Genomic DNA, 18,919 nt, shown 5'->3' with positions numbered 1-18,919 from the left:
GAGGTACAGCTACCTCCACCACAACAAAGGCCCTTCACAGAGGCGGAAGAACTGGTGGGGCAGCCTGTTACTACTAAGCAAAGACTTTCATTTGCCTTGGTTTCCTCCAATTTAAGGCATTCACATGCTAGCTTCCAGGCTAGGCAAAGAATAATCGGTGATTTTTCCTCCCTTTGAAATTCTCATACCAATTTTCTAAAAATAATCTAGAATACTACACAGCTTTGTTTATATTTAGAAACATTGCCAGCAAACTTTGTTTTGTAATGGAAGTGTGCTCTCTGTTTCTGATGTTTATGGCTTTGAAAAACAGGCTGCGGAAGACTGAGCAGGAGAACCTGTTTCACAGACTTCCCTGGTTCTTGCTTGTCATTTCTCAAAAAGCCTTGTATCACACAGAAGAGAAGCAGCCAAAGCACTGTTGCTTCACCATATTTTAGGTTATTGTTTTGGAAAGCACCATGTCACAGAGCCCTGCTATGTAAAACTTGCATTTTCAATACTTTTAAAAGTGTTCCATTCCCGTTCAGGTCTCAGACCTCCATAACAGTTGTCATCTTCCCAGCCCTTGTCTTAATTATTTCTCCTGTATTTTAGAATTTGTCCTTTTGTCATTTGATCCATTTATTGACTTTGTTCTCTAATCCCATTTTGTGTTGTCCCAGCGAGCCTCCATATCCTTTTATCAACTAATGCTCTATACTTCCACACTAATTTCTCACCAAACAATAGCTTTCCAGTTTCTTTTGTAGCTCTAGACCTGTTATGAATATTAGTAGCTTCTTGCAAGCTCTATTATTTGTGGGAGAGAGTGCTGGTGTTTGATCTATGGCTTTTTCTCAAGCACTCTAGTATTTCTGCAATTGGGGTCTGGGTCCCTTTTATGTTTTCCTACCAGATTCCTTTCTTGATTTCCATTTTTTTGCTTTCATTGCAGAGTTGGAAGCCATGTAGGACCTTTAAGAGTTTGTCTTTATTAAGCAAGCCTTCTCATATTGGCACAACCAGTGATGGTGATTTCTGCCCTTCTTGTGGCCTATTTCCGTACATTCCCTAAAGGCATCAAGCCATTCAGGTGGTAGCATGTAATTTGTTTTGTACTGTGGAATTCCTGCCATGCCTATATGTATTTATTCCACAGGCAAACCAATAAAGTTGTCATAGAAACAAAGCATTTCATGAATAAATCAATTCATAAGAAACTTGTAAACTTCCAAGAACCCACTGTGCTTTAACAATACATCTATTATGCATATGTAGACCCTAACCATGTTTGTAATGAACAATGTACATATGTCCATCTGTTTTGTCCTGTCGGGCATCTTACAAATATTTTTTTACAGTTTCCTGCATGTTGTGCATGTCTCCACAGTATGGAAGGACAGAAATGGATGCTTGCATGATAATGTAGCAGCAGGAATTTTTCCATTTCTTTTTTTGATGTGCGAGGTGGAGGTTTGGTAAACTCTAAATGCCTTTTTTACAAGCCAGTGAGGACTGAAAGTATCAGTGCAGTAATTCTTTTTCTAGTCACAGACAACTTAATAGGACTTCATCCACTCTTCATGTAATGAGAAAAAAGCCCAGTCGATGGGAGCCTGATAAAAGAAGCAGATAATATTGCTGAGAGCTGATAATACAAGTGAAAGTTCAGAGGCTGAGAAAATTCCGCCTTCTTTTACTCCCGTTTAGTCTCACCAAAATACATGCATCTGAGGTGGAAATGCTGCTAGGATTTATTGTGACACAGTCTTGATGCTTTGCACAGCATGTTTTCACTAGCACTTGGGTGAGATGGGAGCAAAATCTGATCAGCATAGCATTTTGCTTGCGTGGGTGGGAATGGCCAGGCCAAACAGGATAGAGATTTTTTTGGAGTGTCTCAGTTTAACAGCCCCTTAATTTCAAATGGATATTCACGCAGTAAGATATTATTTGCTGCAAGTTGCACAGTGCACTTGAACTCTTGGCTATCAATATAAAGCCGAAGGAGAACTTTTCAAGTGTGAAACTTACCTACATAAAAGATGAAAGAAAATGAGTACATGTTTCAGGATGCAGGGGGAATAGAAGAAATAACACTCATTATTAAAGAAGAATGGCTAAATATTCAAATTCAGGCTGGATATCTTCCCATTTATAGACACTCATGATTAAGAGGACGTGGTGCCACTCAAGGACAACATTATGTGGCTTGTCAATACTGGGGCTGGCCCAGAGGCCACAGCAGGTCCCTATCCAGCACCAAGATCCTCTTCAGTGTCTGCAGAAGAAAGGGCAAGCGGAGGTGTCTGTTGCAGGGAAGCACCAATCTCCGTACACAGGAAAATGTCTTCTCCACACAGCAGCACCAGTGGAAATAGAGGAATAGTAGGATTGGTCTTAAGAATCTGAGAAAGCGTGCACCTGAATAACAAACCCATAGCATAAATTGACAGCAATACACCAGAGCATATGAATCTGCCAGACACAAGGCAGAATCTCATTCTATCGCTCCCAATAACTAAACAGTAGGTAATAGTTTTATATCTCCCTGCAACACAAATGCTATGTAAACCTGGTTACAAACACCATTAACTATATATACATCTTTCTTCAAGGAGTTAATCTGAAAGAGCAAGGAAAACCCAAACAAATCGGAGTAATGTTTTATAACTACAAGATCAAAAATATCTCTTCTTTGCAAGCCATTTAAATGCTTTTTCTAGTGTCCCTGCGTTATTCATTAATTGCTTAGCAGTTAAGAAAATTCCAAGAATTAATTTTGTTATATTCTAGGATTTGTGCAGAGACACAAACAAATCAAGAATTCAAAAAAAAAGAAAGCTCTGCAACACATTTAAGTGGTCTGATTCTCTGCAGAGTTCTCCCCTATTCTTCTTCTATGAGGAAGCTACAATAAAGAACTTGGCTCACAGACATATGCTGCAGGTTGGGTGATTATTTTTGTTGTCTACACACAAGGCAGAAGCTTTCAGTCAGTTAGTGCTGTCCAGGAATACACTATAGGGAGCACAACTCGAAAGCAAAAATCATCTGCTTTTGAATTCAGTGCCTTCTTTTAACTACATGTTTTACAGACATGTTACTTCCATAGAAAAATACTTTACTAGGTAATTAGGTTCATTTATGGAATCAAATCAAGCCTGTCTATATTTCTGCTGGGTAATGTTCTTCACAAACAATTCTCTCTCCTGGCTCCTCTGATTATTTTATGATTCCTCTTGCTTCTTGTCAGTACAGATTAAAGATAACACATACTGCTGGGAACAAACAATTTTCCAGCAGTAGCATTTTGTTTTCCTTAATAATTAACAAGTGCTGCTGACTAACCTCCCAGTATAAAACGTGCATCTTATCAAAAGGGAGCGGGGACAGGTTAGAACAGCTCGCTTGGGATATCAAAATAAGAAGTGTGATTAAAGCATTAAAGATTTAAAGGTTGACATTAAGGATGAAAGGTGGAATTACTGTAAATATAAAACTGTCCAGCATTAAATGGAATGTGTGGCACTTGAAACAGTCTTTCAAAGTGCTAACATTCCAGCATTAATTATTAATAGAAACTGACAGCTTATTTTTAATTTGAGCTTAATGACTGGGTTTCTTAAGAGATAAATACAACATACTGGCTTGAAGGGTTTGTGGACTTTTTGAAAGACTGTCTAGGTCTTAATCTGCAAATTCCTTGTAAAACAATATGCTCTTTTCAGAGGTAAACACCCTCCTACATACACACCTTAAGTACCACCCTGACCACTAGCTGGGGACACCAACGCCTCTACAAGATGCCACTGGCAGTGCTCCTCCCTGCTGCTGCTGATCCAAATGAACCAGGAGAAGGTCCTAAGGGCACATCGCCAGTCTCTCCTCATCCTCTTTCCCACCAAAGATCTTTGGGAAATATGTATCTAGTATCCTGAGTGCTTTTCTTATCAAGCCACAAATATTGTGTACACCCAGCACTAATCACTTAATATCTCCAGGGTAACTACCCATCTCCTTTTCCTATTTATCACCATTTTGTGTTATCAAAAAAAATATTTACAACCCAATTCAAATCTCACCCTTAGTCATCATCACTCAGGGGTAAAGTTACTGCAAGCAGGGACACCACAACGACATAGACCAAAAGAGGATAGGACTCCAGGGTCAGGCTGGGTAGAAGCTCCTCTGCTAAAAACTTATTGCTGCACTTCCTCCATTGATCAGATTAAATTTTGAAGCATCACTACCAAAAGTAGCGTTATTCTATTATTTCTGCTATTGAAACTTTCATGACTATATTCAATACTTAAAAAATTTAGATAAAGAATAAAACAATATATTCTGTCATGTCTATATTATATTGAAAAAGGCATATTAAATAAATCTCTTTGTTAATAGAATTATTTGTAGTAACACCTCAGATGCTCCTTTGGGACGTAAGAAATCTGCTAGCAGTGTGAAGTTCTAAACAACCAGCCAGAATGAGGGTCAAACTTAGCTCATTAGCTTTGGCAGGTGTAAAGCCTCATGAGTGACAGTGTACTTTCCTTCCAGCCATGCAGACAAATTGCAGCAAGGAAACTAAGTGAAGATATATGGCTATTGCATTCCTGCAGGGGAGGTGAGAAATGGGGAAGATGTGACAAAATTTGATAGGGCAAAGAGTGGGGAAGATAAAAATTAAAGATAATATCCCATATTTTAGGATACATTTAAGGAAAAAGATCAGAAGTAAGGAAACAGAAGAAACATGGTGATGATTTTATCTGCACTTACTGACACATTCAGAATTCCTCAGGGGCTGGAAAGAAATGAGGCAGTTTGCAAGCTGTGGGCTTTCGCTGTGCTCAATCCTGTCGCACAATACGACAGGAATTAACTTGTGTCTATGAAAAAGCAATATTTGGCAAAGAAGGGCACTGAGGCCATAAGGCTGTCAAATTAAAGGACATTCAACAAAGAAAAGCACTTGTACACTGGTTTAGTTCAACCATCAGTGTAAATGAAGAGTAAATAATTGTGATGAGAGAAGGAAGTAAGAAATCATTGCTTGAAAATACATTATGATTTCACTGGAAAGCTTGCTGATGTGAAGCTTTCTGGGCTTGGCTTTTCCATTTACTTAGTGCTTTTGTTCTGCATCAAAGGAATCTATGCTAGAAGTAGCACGTAAGGAGTATCAAAGTGACAAGATGAATTTTGGGAAAAACAACTAGCTAAAATACTCAGAACTTCACTTCTGGTGCTATCTTGGAGTTAGCGTTCACTCAGTTCTTCTGACACATGCAGCTCCTCTTCAACAGCTTATATGAAAGCTGATGAAATCAGATGCATTCACCATTAATGCCAAACAATTTAATTCTACCTGCTCATGGTAGTGTCTAGGTACAGTGTCCCTGGAGTAGTTAACATTAATTTGGGAAGCAAGTATTTTTGGTTCTGTTAAAGTGTCTTAGAGAGAATGTTCCTATGCAGGATCACACTCAACTAAACACATGTATTTTTGCAAGTGGAAAAGCTGAGCTAAGAAAAGCTTTGATTTATGTACAAAATAAGATTACTAAATTCACCTAAATGAACCATTTAAAGCAATTTTCTTTCCCAGATATTACTCAGGACTATTTGCTACTTAGGAGTTGTTAGAGAAGTACAAAATATGCCTAATTAAATACTCAGCTATACAAAAGTCAAGGCTTTTTTATAAGTCATTCTTTAATGAATGAGGCTTTTTTTTTTTGGTAAAAACGTTGCCAGTGTGTATTTTCTTATAGCATATTAAGTAATGTACAGTCAGAAGCAGTATGTCATTCTATCTTTTGCTCATTTCCTTGAAAAAAGTTACTGCCACAAATAAACGGTATTTGAAAAGTCTTTGTGAGTGCTTCTTTTCTAGGAAAAAGAAAAGATTTCCTCTTCATTTGAAGATTTGATTCCAAGGATGACAAGGCAGTTTGCAATTTCAGCATGTCTCCTGATTTTTATAAGACAGGAACAACAGCTTCAAAGGCCCAGCTCCCAAGTATGAAACCTGTTTGTAAATTTGCCTCTTAACTCCTAAACGTTTGCTTTAATAAACTACTTTCAATACATACAAGTTGCTTGCAACATGAGGATTCACATACAGGCTGTATAACTCTTCTGACAGTCTCATTCCATTTCAGCTTTCCAAGAGCCTTCTGGGTTCCCCAGATCATGTTTTGCACATGCATCAATCAGCCCTAAACTGTGGGTTTGCTGCATCCAGACAAAGGCACTCTCCCTACATAGTGGGAACATGTATGTGCTATGCCGTGTTTGGAGGCTGCTCATGCTACAGCACGCATCAGTATAATCACTTGCCAGAAGATAGGATTTCATCAGTGTTTTGGCCACATAACAGAGGCATAGCAGGAAAAGGGCCAGAATACACTGCCTACACAGGGTTAGGGACAACCCTAAGCCTAACTAAGTGCAATGGGTCCCTGCAGAAAGTGGTTCCTTCCCAGCCTACACTTCTCTTGGAGGCTACACAGCCTGCTCCTGCAGAAAGCATAGACATCCCATCTTTGTGACATTTATACATAAGGGCAGCAAGTGTTGATTTTGCAAGTATCTTACTACATCAGAGCCCTGCAGCATCCTCTTGAAAGCTTTTAAACTAACACCACATACTCTAAGCAACCTACCTTGCATGCAGGCTAGAAAATATTCCACATCTCACCTCTCCTTCCTCCTCCCTTATCTCAACACTAGCACAACTGAACTTATATAGAAGGCAATAATATATCTTTGAACAGACAAAAGAAATTACAGACTTTATCTGAGGAACTGTAACAAAGCTTAGCTGGCAAACATAAGTTCCTTTCTGACTTTTCCACTACTCAAGACCAACTAGAACCAGGAAATCTCATGTATACATACGGAATAATGCCTCATGCTAGGATTTAGAAGACAGCAGCAGCTCTGAGCTAAAGAATTTTTTTTTTTTCTAAAAATATATCCATCAATAAATCAAATATGAACTGTTCTGAAAACACAAAGCACTGTGCCTAGATTTCTCATTTCTCTTCTGTGAGATCCTCTCACTTTTTCTGTATGTGCAGTGAGTTTCCACGAAAGGTAAAATGGCCTCATTAGCTGTCACCTTGCTTACATTACGCAGTCTCTACTCAAGGCCAGTTCTTCTGCCACCACAGACCCAAGCTACATCACTTGATGTAACTGCAGCTTTTCTGATGTGCTGTAGATGGGAATTTGGCTCCTACAGCTCTGGTGTACATGATAGCTCTTTTCAGTACATGATGCTTTATGGAGGCAGCATTAATACAGACAACTTCCTGCGCTTTGAAAAGCAGACATCTACCACCTCACTCTAATTTATACACCTGAAGGGACCCAAGCAAAATGGCAGCAGAAACCTTTTTTATTATTACTTCATCTTGTCAAGATTAGAAGATATGCGTTTTTTAAGTGGCACACAAAGTTTATAATAATTGGAGTTTAAGAGGCTCTGCCAAGGAAAGAGAATGCAAACTGCATGTTTGAGGCACTTGGCAATAGGCTATGCAAGTCTCTAGGAAGTGGTGAGACATGGGGAAGGAGAAGGAGATGAAATTAAGGCATGACAAGACAAGTCTGACCCCTGGAGACACGCAGGAAGAGGCACAGGGCATTAGCCTGGGGGGAAAGGCAAGAAGCTGAGTCTCAATTCGGTGGCATTGGAAGGTAAGGGAACATCAACATGGATGTGTCTGGAAAACGGCTGAAGATGAAGGCCTGAAGATTTGGGGTGGAGTAAAGAATAATGAGTTGGGCACTGTCAAATAGGGGCAGCAGGTTAAATCACAGAAGAGGTACTGGTAAAGAGAAAAATGGTCCTGTAAACCACAAGAATCAATAGAGTTTAAAAGGGAAGATGCTGCTTATAGCAACGTTGACTAATAAAAATTGAATGGGACAATGAAAAGCAAGACAGTGAAAAACATATATGAATCACTGCATAAACAGGGAGGTCTAGTTCATATCTTCTAAAAGATCAAAGGCCAACACTCAGCTAGTGTAAACACAGCTGAGCATGAAGACACAGCTTCACTGAAAACCAAGGATACCCTTCCCATCACTGAGTCAGCCCTAGTGATGCCTTTAGACTTCTCTTGGCTTCTTGTGCACTGTCCCCCAGTGCTTTATTAACTATACCATGTTGCATATGCAGGCATACAGGGCTAACAGCGGTCTTTCCCCCCAGCCCTAAAAAGTATCCATAAACTGTATTTGAGCTAGGTGGTAGAGCAGGGAGAAAAATATTGATATTGGCTTTTATCCACTACTGAGAGATGCTCCCATAAAGAAAAAAATAAGGAGGCTTATTGTCTAATTGTTCAACACAATGATTTACTGTGCAATACAGCAAAGCTTATCATGTAATTTCATTATGAAACTATCTGATTTACTGTGAACACAGCAGAGCTTATCACCATGTAACTGTTCTGTGGGAAAGACTTGGCAACAGCCCGGGACAGGGTTTCACAGACCATTAATGATGTCTGACAGGTTCATTTCAAACAAGTTATAAAAGAGTTCACTGTACAAAATTATCATGCTGTCTGTGGGATATTCAGATATTTTAACTTTGGTGCTGTACAAACACTCCTTACCACCAAGCAATTGCCAAACAAACACATATATTATGAGACTGTATTGGTTTACATTTCTCTTGTGTTTTACATATTACAATTAGAGTCAGCATTTACATTTTCAGTCCATACATAAAAAATTGAAGCATTTCACTTTTCCTTCAGATTGGACACGAGATATGTACAACCCTCCAACCCGATTAAGAAACATTAAATGCTCTCAGTTTACGTAAAATATTTTCAAAATCATAAATCGGCATTATTAAAGGCTGAAAGACACATCTATAAGAAATAAACTGAGTGTCTAAGTCAGATAAAGTCCAGCATAAAAATAACGTAAACAACATTTAGCTAAGTGTTCACCTGTTTTCCTCTTGTTTGGCTGAGCTTACCAGTGCCGCACATCAAACTGACAAATGGGATAAACCCCCAGTCTCTGTGGATGCTGCTTAAGGGGGTCCTGTCAATAAAATTAGAGTCAGGTACTGACTGCTGCAGGTAGGAGGGGAGATACCATCAGATTCAAAGAGCTCGCAGCCGATGCCATACTAGAACTACGCAGAAATAAGCCTTACTTTATAGAAAATACTGAAGAATGGATGAAAATTCCACTAGAATTATACGAAAAATATGTTGAATGTTAAATGCAAAACTGCAGATGACATCCAGCAGCTACCACCAGTTCAAGTCCATTCAAGTCACATCTTGCATACAACACAAGGAGAGATGACTGAAAGCTTTTTGAAGCAGCCTGCAGGGGTCAGTAGCTATATTACCATACACCATCACAAGATAAGCCTGAACAAAATCCCCACTCCTAAGGCCTGTTCAACACCAATATGAAAAATTACCACACAGTCCTAGGTTTTGTACCTGGTCTTTTCATGCTACTGTAGCTGTGACTATCCATGTTCACTCAGGTCTGAACTTGGTAAATGGACATAGGCTCTAAAATCTGCAGCAGCAAAGGGCAGCTTGAATGCATCTGCAACAACTCTGTGCTTTGGTAGGAAAGTCCAACTTAAGGTGGCCCCATAAATACTCCATAGCTGACTAGGCAGCAAACACACGCTACTGGCATGGAGCCACATGAAACCCTAAGACCATGGCAAAGAGTAGGTTTGCGTTACAAACAAGCTCAATTCACTACTAAGGTATTTCCAGATGACACTATGCTAGCCACAGCCACAAGAGGAGTCAAAGCAATTTGTTTCTAAGAAAAACCTAGTTTTCATTGTTCCTGATGTGAAAAAGCATTAAAACAAACCTAGTAGTGTTACAAGCAAAAAGCAGTGAGACAACATAGCCACAGAACTGCCCAGGCTTTCTTTTTTCAAGGAATCAGCGATTTACCCTTCTTATTTACACTGGGAAACAGCAAGATTTCTAACTCCTGTAATTATTTTTCAATACTGTGAAAGGCTGAGCACCTGATTCCACTGACTACAATAGAGACCAAAGCACATGCTTCAATTTAAGCACATGAGAAACTGCTCCAAGAAATCGGGACCAAGGAACTGTGAGACAATGTCTGCTGCAGGGGGTTCCACAGCATCATCTGCCCTCCAGCTTCTTCATCTGCTAACATGATTCACTGCTTTTTTGCCACTGGACTGACTGACTTATTAAAAATGTATCTGGACATACAGCTGTACCCTGTGATGTACAGTTAACTCTGTTCCGTCAGATTGATTTAGAGAACAGGAATGTGCTTATCTGGAAAGGTAAAAATCACAAGGCAGGAAAGGAACAGCTGGCAAGTCTTAAAGACAAAGGGGAGGCTCTCTTCAGACACTTTTCTTGTATAATTTATGCTGTAGACATTTTAGTCTGTCTAATTGCCCCATTTCAATCTAATGTCAGTTAATCAATGACTTCTGCATTGCATTGAGGTGAACTCTGGATGCAGAACAAATGCATAAATTTGGTCTGCCTTTTTACAGGCTCTACTTACAGCGCTTCGTCTTTTGCATTTGCTTTCTGGGGTTGAAATTTCTTCTCTTTTGACTCATCCCCTGCAAACACCCACACTCTCCCTCTTTTGAGTCACAGTGGTTTTGTATTTTTATATCATGATTACACCTCTGTAAAATGTAGATTTTTGAAGTACCTCACCACTGTTTTTTACTATTATTGTTTTATTATCCTGCTATTTTTATTTGGAAGGTCTGCTTCTTAGGACTACCCAGGTGGTAAGATCCCAGATATATCATGAAACAAACATTGTGACTTTTTGCCTTGCTTCCAAAGTCTTGTTTTCATGCCTTTCTTTCCGTTACCCAATATATTCAACAACACTTTTAGAATGAGAATATATTATCCCAAATGCTTGGAGGGACTCACAGCTTTTTTTCTTTAATCTGCTAGGCTAATCTATGTAGAGCAGTTGGAAACAAAAAACATTTAGAGATTATGCCAATTACCCCCATATGTAAAGGATCTGCTTTGGAAGGTGCTTCAGGCTACAGCTTTGTGGGATGAAGCCCATGTATTTCTATGGCCTTCACAATAACACCACATTCAGACAGATGTACCTAAAATAATTTGTAGATACCCTAGATGGACACTTACCTCTGCCTCAAACTTGCCCTATCAGAATCTGGCAAAAATTAATTTTTTTCAGTCCCTGAGGAATCAAAACTTTTTGGAGGAAATTTGGAAAGTCTTCCAGAACAATTGTTCAATTGTCTGAATGTGATCCTTGAAACCAGACTCTTCCTCTGTCTTCTGCTGGAGCTTGGATCAAGCCCAGAATGAAGTTGAACAAAAGGATATACACTTCAGAGCACAGGAAAAAGAGTTAGATGACACTGTTGTCCATATTTTTTCTAGATGGTAGGGAAACTCAACATAAGGTGTTTTTTTCCTTCCTTTTCTTTAAACCGCCTAAGCATTTGAGTTGTTCTGCTTTATGTCTGAAATAGCACTACAGGTTTCTCAAGAATTGGATATTTACTGAGAAAACATATTTAGGGGAATTTTAACCCAATTCTGCTACAAATCACTGTAGTTCTCTGAAACACTCCATGGCATTTGTATCAACTCATTGTCTAATACACTGTCCTGAAGAGAGCAAACAGAGAAACCATCCAACTTCTTTTCAGCTCTCAACCACCACACCATCTCTTTTACCATGACTTGCACAGAAAGTATGAGCACCAAGAGGCTCATGTTTTGAATTATGAAATTACTGAATAATAACTTGCCTTTTTTTTTTTTTTTGTCATGCGGAGTAGGTAGAGACAAGGTCCAGCAAGCAGTGATTACTAGAGAAAACCCTTTGCTTCATAAAGGGCCGATGGAGAGTACGAGCTCAACAGCAGCTCTGCAGCAGCTCAAGTTTCATATAACTGCTTCCCTAGACAATCTATGGCTCCTGTCTCCATGTTTCTGGGGCTCAAAAAGTCTCAAAAACTTGATATGGAAAACTCGCTCCTGTTCAACTGAACTTATTTGGACACTGCAATTACCCTTGGATTTTAAAGGCAGATGCTTTTTCATTCTCCAGAGAAAGTTCAGCCTTTTGGTGTAAAATAGAGGATAAAGATGTGGGACAGGGCAAGTTCCTCCAGGCCAAGTAAGTTCTATTAACAGATTTGTTTACCTTTACTGATCCATGTCTTCTTCCAGCAGGACAGGGAGGCAGAAGCTGATAATTAGGGCCAATCTCCCAGCAGCTGACAAGGGGAGCAGGCAGCTTCAACCATACTCCCTCAGTGTAGGGCAAGTTCATGGTGATGACACAGGTCTGAGACACTGGTCAATCCACAGCTCAGGATCAAATATACCGCAGAGTTTGCCAGACAGGTCCATAGTGACAGCATGAAACCAGTAGGTCCCCACGCAGGCCAGAGTCTGGATCAGCAAGGTGCATGGACATGGAAGCTGAAAACCAACATCCCTACAACACAGCTCAAAAAGAGAAGAATGGTCTAGGGCTGAACTTAAATAGTGCTCCTGACTCATGGCCTGGATGGGAAGCCCCAGGTAGGGTTCATCAGGATCATTAACACCTATCAGTGCCTCAGGGCACCTGACACCTGATTTATTGTTTCATTCCATTTCATTTCTGTACACATTTACAGCAAAGTAGGGGTTTGGACTGTATTATATCACATGCCTAAAAAGAAAAAAACACCAAGAAGCAACAAAACAAACCTCAGGTACCCTGGTGAAATTACTGAGAGAGGCTTCTATTAAAAATACCAACTGTATTCAGTAATTACTATTCAAACTCAGCATTTTGCTCAGGGAGCTGCAACAGTGCACTATCAAAACCTTCTCTTATTTACCACAACAGACTATTGTACTGCATCACATTGTTGCTGGTACAGAAAATATTTAATATCAGTTTTGTAGTTGTAAATTACAGCTCTGAATTTTTCCATATGCTTTATCTGATACACATCGAACTGTTATGTTCATTGTTCCAAAACAGGTGGAATTTGCCATGAAAGGTCTGATCAAGATTCCAATAACTTAAAACTACCTTTTCTTCAGCATGAGCAGAATAGGACTACCTGGTGATATTTCTTTCATTTCCAAATGAGAGAATCAGAACGATGATAGTTTGGCTCATCAGAAAGATGTATAATGTATTTTATCTTCAGTTTTTGAGAAAACCCTGTGTCAAAAACGTGTGTTGTAGGTGGAATAAATTCACTGCTGTATAAAATTAGACATCATTCTGAGATCACATGTAAAACAAACATGATTAACAATAAGGTTGTTTTAAAAGCTATTGAATTTGTGGTAATATTCATCTTCGAATACGCTATTGTTAGTATTTTATTGATCTAAAAGTTCTTGGTATTTCAAAGGCTCTGATTGCAATTTTCTCAAAATATGAGAAAAAAATCTATTGTACCAATTATGTGAGCGATCTGAAATCTGTAGTGTGTGTCTCCTTTGCAGGACAAAACAGCAGCAAAAGGAAATAAAAGCCAGTGTCAATCTTCAATGAAATTAACACAATTTAAAGCTGCTCCAGGCAAAAAAATGAAATCTGTAATTTATCAGCACTGGATAACATCACCGGGGGAATTATTTAATGATTAACTACAGTAGGCTGAAGCCTGGGGTGAGGCGTGGTGGCTTATGGCTGCGCTTTGAGTGTGTTCTGCCTCAAAGCTGAAATAGCCATCCATTTCCATGGGAGAGCAAACCCCAGCAAAGTCTGTCACTAAACCCTAGCTGTCTGTCTGCATGGGATGATTCTGGGGCAAGAGAAGCATGGAGATGAGCTTTTTACCAGCTTTGCAAGCGCACGAGTGCTCTGGAGTAGCAATGAAAGCACTGATGTATTGGAACAGCTTTAAATGCAAAACCAATAAAACCACTCACCATAGCAAGGGCAGAAGCTGCTCTGTCACTGATGCAGATTTTATCATTGACCCTTGCAGAGGCAGGATTTCACACCAAGTATTTTTTGCTATGAAGAACTGAAAAGGTGAAAGAGCTACATGCGAGTATTTAATATTGTACTGTAAGTACTGGCAAATTACATTTCTGCGCTTCATGGAAGCAATCTGCTTCTGTGACTAAACAGATTTCTGGGGCAAAGCTTAATGATGGGGCTTAGAGTGACCGGAGCAAGCCATGGGAGAGGTGCCACGTTTGTCAGCCTCCCACAGGACTCAGAAACACAGACAGCGTTCCAGAGCTGGAGACCAACAACCTGGCTGTACCCTCAGAAATAAGGAAAACAGGACTAACTGTTAAGCTACTGAAATTACAGACAGGCAAAAGAAATGATGTAACCAAGAGCAGACAGCCTTGGAAATGATCTAACACCTTTTCTGATCACACATAGACACTGCTTTCTCCTTGCCCTTACAAGCAGCTGGGTCACTCAGCCTTGGTGGTCCTTCCAGCTTCTCCGTGTGCGTTTCACTGTCCAGGTGCAGAGGCGCTGAGCCTGCCCAGCAGCACAGGGCACCCACAGCCAGCATCCTGGGAGCGACCCACGCCCTGCTGACCGGGGGGATGCTGCTTGCTGCCGTGCTGCTGCCTTGCAACACGGTGTCTCCAGGGGCTCGCATGGAGTGCTCACCTCTGCGAGGCAAGGCACAGACATCAGTCCTGAGGCTGCCGCACGGCAGCTACTCTTGGGGGGCAAGCGGTGCGACATTTTTTGCAGCAGGTTAGATCACCGCAGACCTGAAGGGGATGAATTGTAAGTAATATTTGGGAAACTGAAAGAGTTGTTAGCTTTTCCACCTGACTGAACTGCTCCAAGCTGAAGCCTAAGCTCCAGGCTTGGCTCTGAAGTCATTGTGGTTTGGCTGCAGGGCCACTTGTACTTTCCCAAGGCTACTGGCTTGGTCCTGGCATCTCCCTCATCATGTAGGTTTAGGATGGGGATTCTGATTGGAAATGTGTGGGAGACTCCACCAGGATGAACACAAAGCTTTGGAGCAAGTGTATTTCCTCTCCTGGGAGCAGAACTCTGTAAAGTTACGCCTCTGTGTGGATTTCTATAGATGAGAAAGGGAGACATCTTCTTCTTTTTATTATGTTTCATAGCCTGAAGACAGTGGAAGTGCAGAGCCAGAAACATCCTAGATCAACTTCTGCATCATGGTAATCAAATAGCACATGGGTAGTTAATTCAATAATGCATTTTTGCTATAGTGATACTAAGAGTGAGTAAAGTATCTCCATTTAAAATATTATAGTCATTATAAGCCATTGGGATATTAATTGTGTTGCCTTGGCAATTTTGTGTCTGGGTTCTCTTCAAATTTGTCATTTTTATGCATCCTCAGAAATGTCCTCAAATTGGCAGACTCTCAGTTGCGGTACCTGCAGTGATGAACACCAACAAAGTTCTCGTTACTACAATTAACAAAGGTATGTCTCTATCTACAAGAATATCTACAACACAGATTGTACTATTCCCCCTCTAAATCTTGCTGCTTGATTAACAAGGTGGGCTTTTTTACAGAAGAACATGTTTTTCTAGTTTGCTATTAGCCTCCACAAATGACTGTGATGCAGTTTTGTGTCTCCAAGCCTATAGTAAATGAGAAGCATTTTGTAGAATTTTCTTTCGCTCTTGAATTTTTCAACATGCACATGGGATAAGAATGTAACAAGACTCCAACAGAATTTTATAATTGGATCAAAACACAGTTCACCCACATATGAGCTGGATTGGTTGTGATAGATGTCAGTAGAAACTCTAAGGCAATACTAAAATTCTTTTATTCCATAACTGCCAAATAAAATAGTACTAGAAGCCTGTGAGCAAAAGACTCCTGGTTTGCCTGGGTTTAAATAGGAAAAGAGCAATCAGATAGTGGATGGGGCATCACTGAAATCAAATTATGTGAAGCCAAATGATAATATTGCCATACCATCCTCCCTGCCTCCATTTCTTTTACAGTTCTGAACACATTAATCATGGCTAGATCATTTGCACCCTGAATCCAAACTAGGTGGGTATTTCATCTTTGGGAAGAACCAGAGGGTGAGATCCCTTTCAACTGTGCATAATACCTGCATACAGCTCCTCCAGCTGGCATTAAGACTATATGGGGTCTGGTCTGCCCTCCAAACAAAGGACTGGCCAGAGTATGAATGTCCTCTTGGTGTTTTTGCTCTTAAGTAAAAACACTGACTTGCATGCTTCCAAGGAAGAGGCAGTGGCCATGCCTGGAATGTCTACAGGAGGGTACCTGACCCCACCATCTAGCCCCACACTGTGGACATGGAGTTTCTAAGGTATCCCTGTGCCAATCCTGACCCACAGCCACAGCTCCTGCCTACCCCTAGCCCTGCTGCCTGTCCAGCACCCTCCTGGCACCTTAGCTCAGCCTCTTTTCTCTGCACCGGGTACCCCCAACCTTGTGCACTGTTGTGTTGTCCCACACAGCCCCACGTGATCTGAGATGGGGAATCACAGTGCACAAGCTACAGACAGCACCCCTTCCTACACTGAAAAGCCGACTGCCTGGAGCTGTCCACTGAGCTGCATCCTCAGTCAGTCCAGGACCTATCTCCAAGGCACTGATCTGAGCTTCAAAAGCATCATTGGAGTAAGTCAGCAACTACTGAAATGCTCCCGTTTCTCCACAAGGCATGAGAAGAAGCTGTGCCGGAGCACTCATGGTCTACAATAAAACCCCTCTGAGCAGCATCTTTGGAGGAGGCTGACACAGTGTGGTAACGCAGGAGATGAGGATGAGCTCATGCCGTGCCTCCCGTTCTGTGCAGCAAAAGCCTCATCTGTTTGTATTAGCCTTTCCTCAGCAGAGATGTCGTCACTCTGACCTGCAGCCCCCGAGGAAAGCAAACAAAAGCAGAGAGGGCAAAGCAATCATTAGGTCCTTCTGAAGCCCCGGTGCAGCTTACTGTTATTGTGTGTTGTGCCTAGATTTTATGTCAGCAATGCAACATAACTAATTAAGTCTGTACTACATGAGAATACATTAGACACAGTCAGACGCTGCCTTCCTGCCTGTCCATCCTTGGAAGAGCTGGGCACAGTTTCTTTCCTTATGCATATTCCTTTAATAATATATTTGTCACAAGTATTCTTCCTACACCCATCTGGCATATAGATATTTTTCCAAATTTGTCATTTTTTATGTTCCAAAACCTATTTTACTTCAGATGCTTTCATAACGAAGCAGCAAAAGCTGCCATAGTTTGATATATGGAGCAGAAATCACATCTGTGCCAGGCAGTTTTCTAATCAGATAAAGCACCAAATACCTGCAGTGCTTTTTCTTCTGGCCATTGAGTACATGTACCTGAGTGACTTTCAGTGCTAGTCTAGCTTGCATTCACAATTAAACTACAAAACACCATTCTTAGTTTTACCTTTCAGCTAATTTCAGTGCTTCTAAAATAAAAGAAAAAGAACTATTAGTATTGCCAAGAGGTCCCCCGCACAACACGGACCACAAATTCATACTGCGTCTTGGGCATCAGCCCAGAAACCCGTGCTTGAACCAGAATGTACCTTTCAGAAGGGCATTTGCCCTCATTTCTCCTTTTAAAGCTGTCTTTTACAACATATAATTTAGACATCTGCTACAAATGAGCATTGGAAGTGGGCAACAGGGTAGGGACTTCAATGAGTTTGTCCTTACCAAAAATTTGGGCCCAAGGCAGAAGGGAAAAAAGAGTTATGATGTCCCATTTTCATTAACACCATAAGGCTATAGTGCAAGGAACTTCACTTAATGTAAGAGAGTCATAGGGAGGTGCTTTTACTTTTCTCTGAACCCTCACCTGCCCTGCTGCAGATGGGTTTCTCACCACTGCCTGGCTCCTTTGCATGCACACAACCATCAGGCGAGATGAATTCTGCAGGAGATAATTTCATCTGAAGCCACATTAACTCCCCAGACACACTGTCTGTTCCTCATGCTATGTCCCAGGAGAGGCTCCTCTGGCACAGCAGAGACAGGAAGGCTGATGGTTTGTGGCACTCCCCTATGCCAAATCCCAGGAGAGTTCCTCCTACTTTGAATTTCTTCTGTTCATATAAAGTAAAAGGACAATCAGAGACATTGCTCTCAGTATAGTTCAAAACACAGTTTGAAGTGTGAATTTTTCAATATTTGAAGCATTGGCTTTTATGATTTATTTATTGATATTCCAGGACAAGCATCATAAAGTGTGGCTGGTGCCTATCCCAAATAGAACAACAATCAGTAAATGAATAGCAATATTTTCACAGACATTTTATCCACTGCTATGCAGAAAAATAGTGTCTTTGTATAACAGTGCAAAAATACCAGGAGATAAGGCCAAGCATTTTGGAGACCCTGACTCTGAAACATAACAGTTCACGTTGTTTCCCTTCTAGCAATAGTATGTACTTTATGAACACAACCTGAATATATACCGGGTGTGACTCAGGCGTAGGAGGTGTGCAGGGTTTGCTGCCTCTTATCCCTTGAGCCCACCTTGTAATATTGCTGGTATCCGTGTGTAACAGATAGTGTTGTGCACTGGGCTGGAAGATAATAAATAGATGTGAGCTGATGATTTACAGGAGGGTGCTTGGAACTCCTTGAACCACTAGGGAAGGGAAATTGTGCTGGTACAAGGTTGTGCTGTCAACCTCGCAATAGTTTTTCCTCTCTCCTGAGGGCAATTTCTCCAAGGTGTAACTTGCTTCCTGCCTCATCATCTGGAAATTCACAAATCAGAAGTATTGTGGTTAATTACTAAAATGGCTGATCTATAGATTCTTAGCTGTCAGAGCCTGGAGGGTGGAGGGGTTTAATTGTTGTTTTTGTCTGAAAGGATTTCTCCTAAAGTGATGAAATAACTCACATTAATGAAGATTGCAAATAGAAGAC

Source organism: Cuculus canorus, chromosome 8, assembly GCF_017976375.1.
Source record: "Cuculus canorus isolate bCucCan1 chromosome 8, bCucCan1.pri, whole genome shotgun sequence".
Lineage (NCBI taxonomy): Eukaryota > Metazoa > Chordata > Aves > Cuculiformes > Cuculidae > Cuculus > Cuculus canorus.
The sequence above is the reverse complement of the archived record's forward strand: the minus strand, read 5'-3'. Positions refer to the sequence as shown.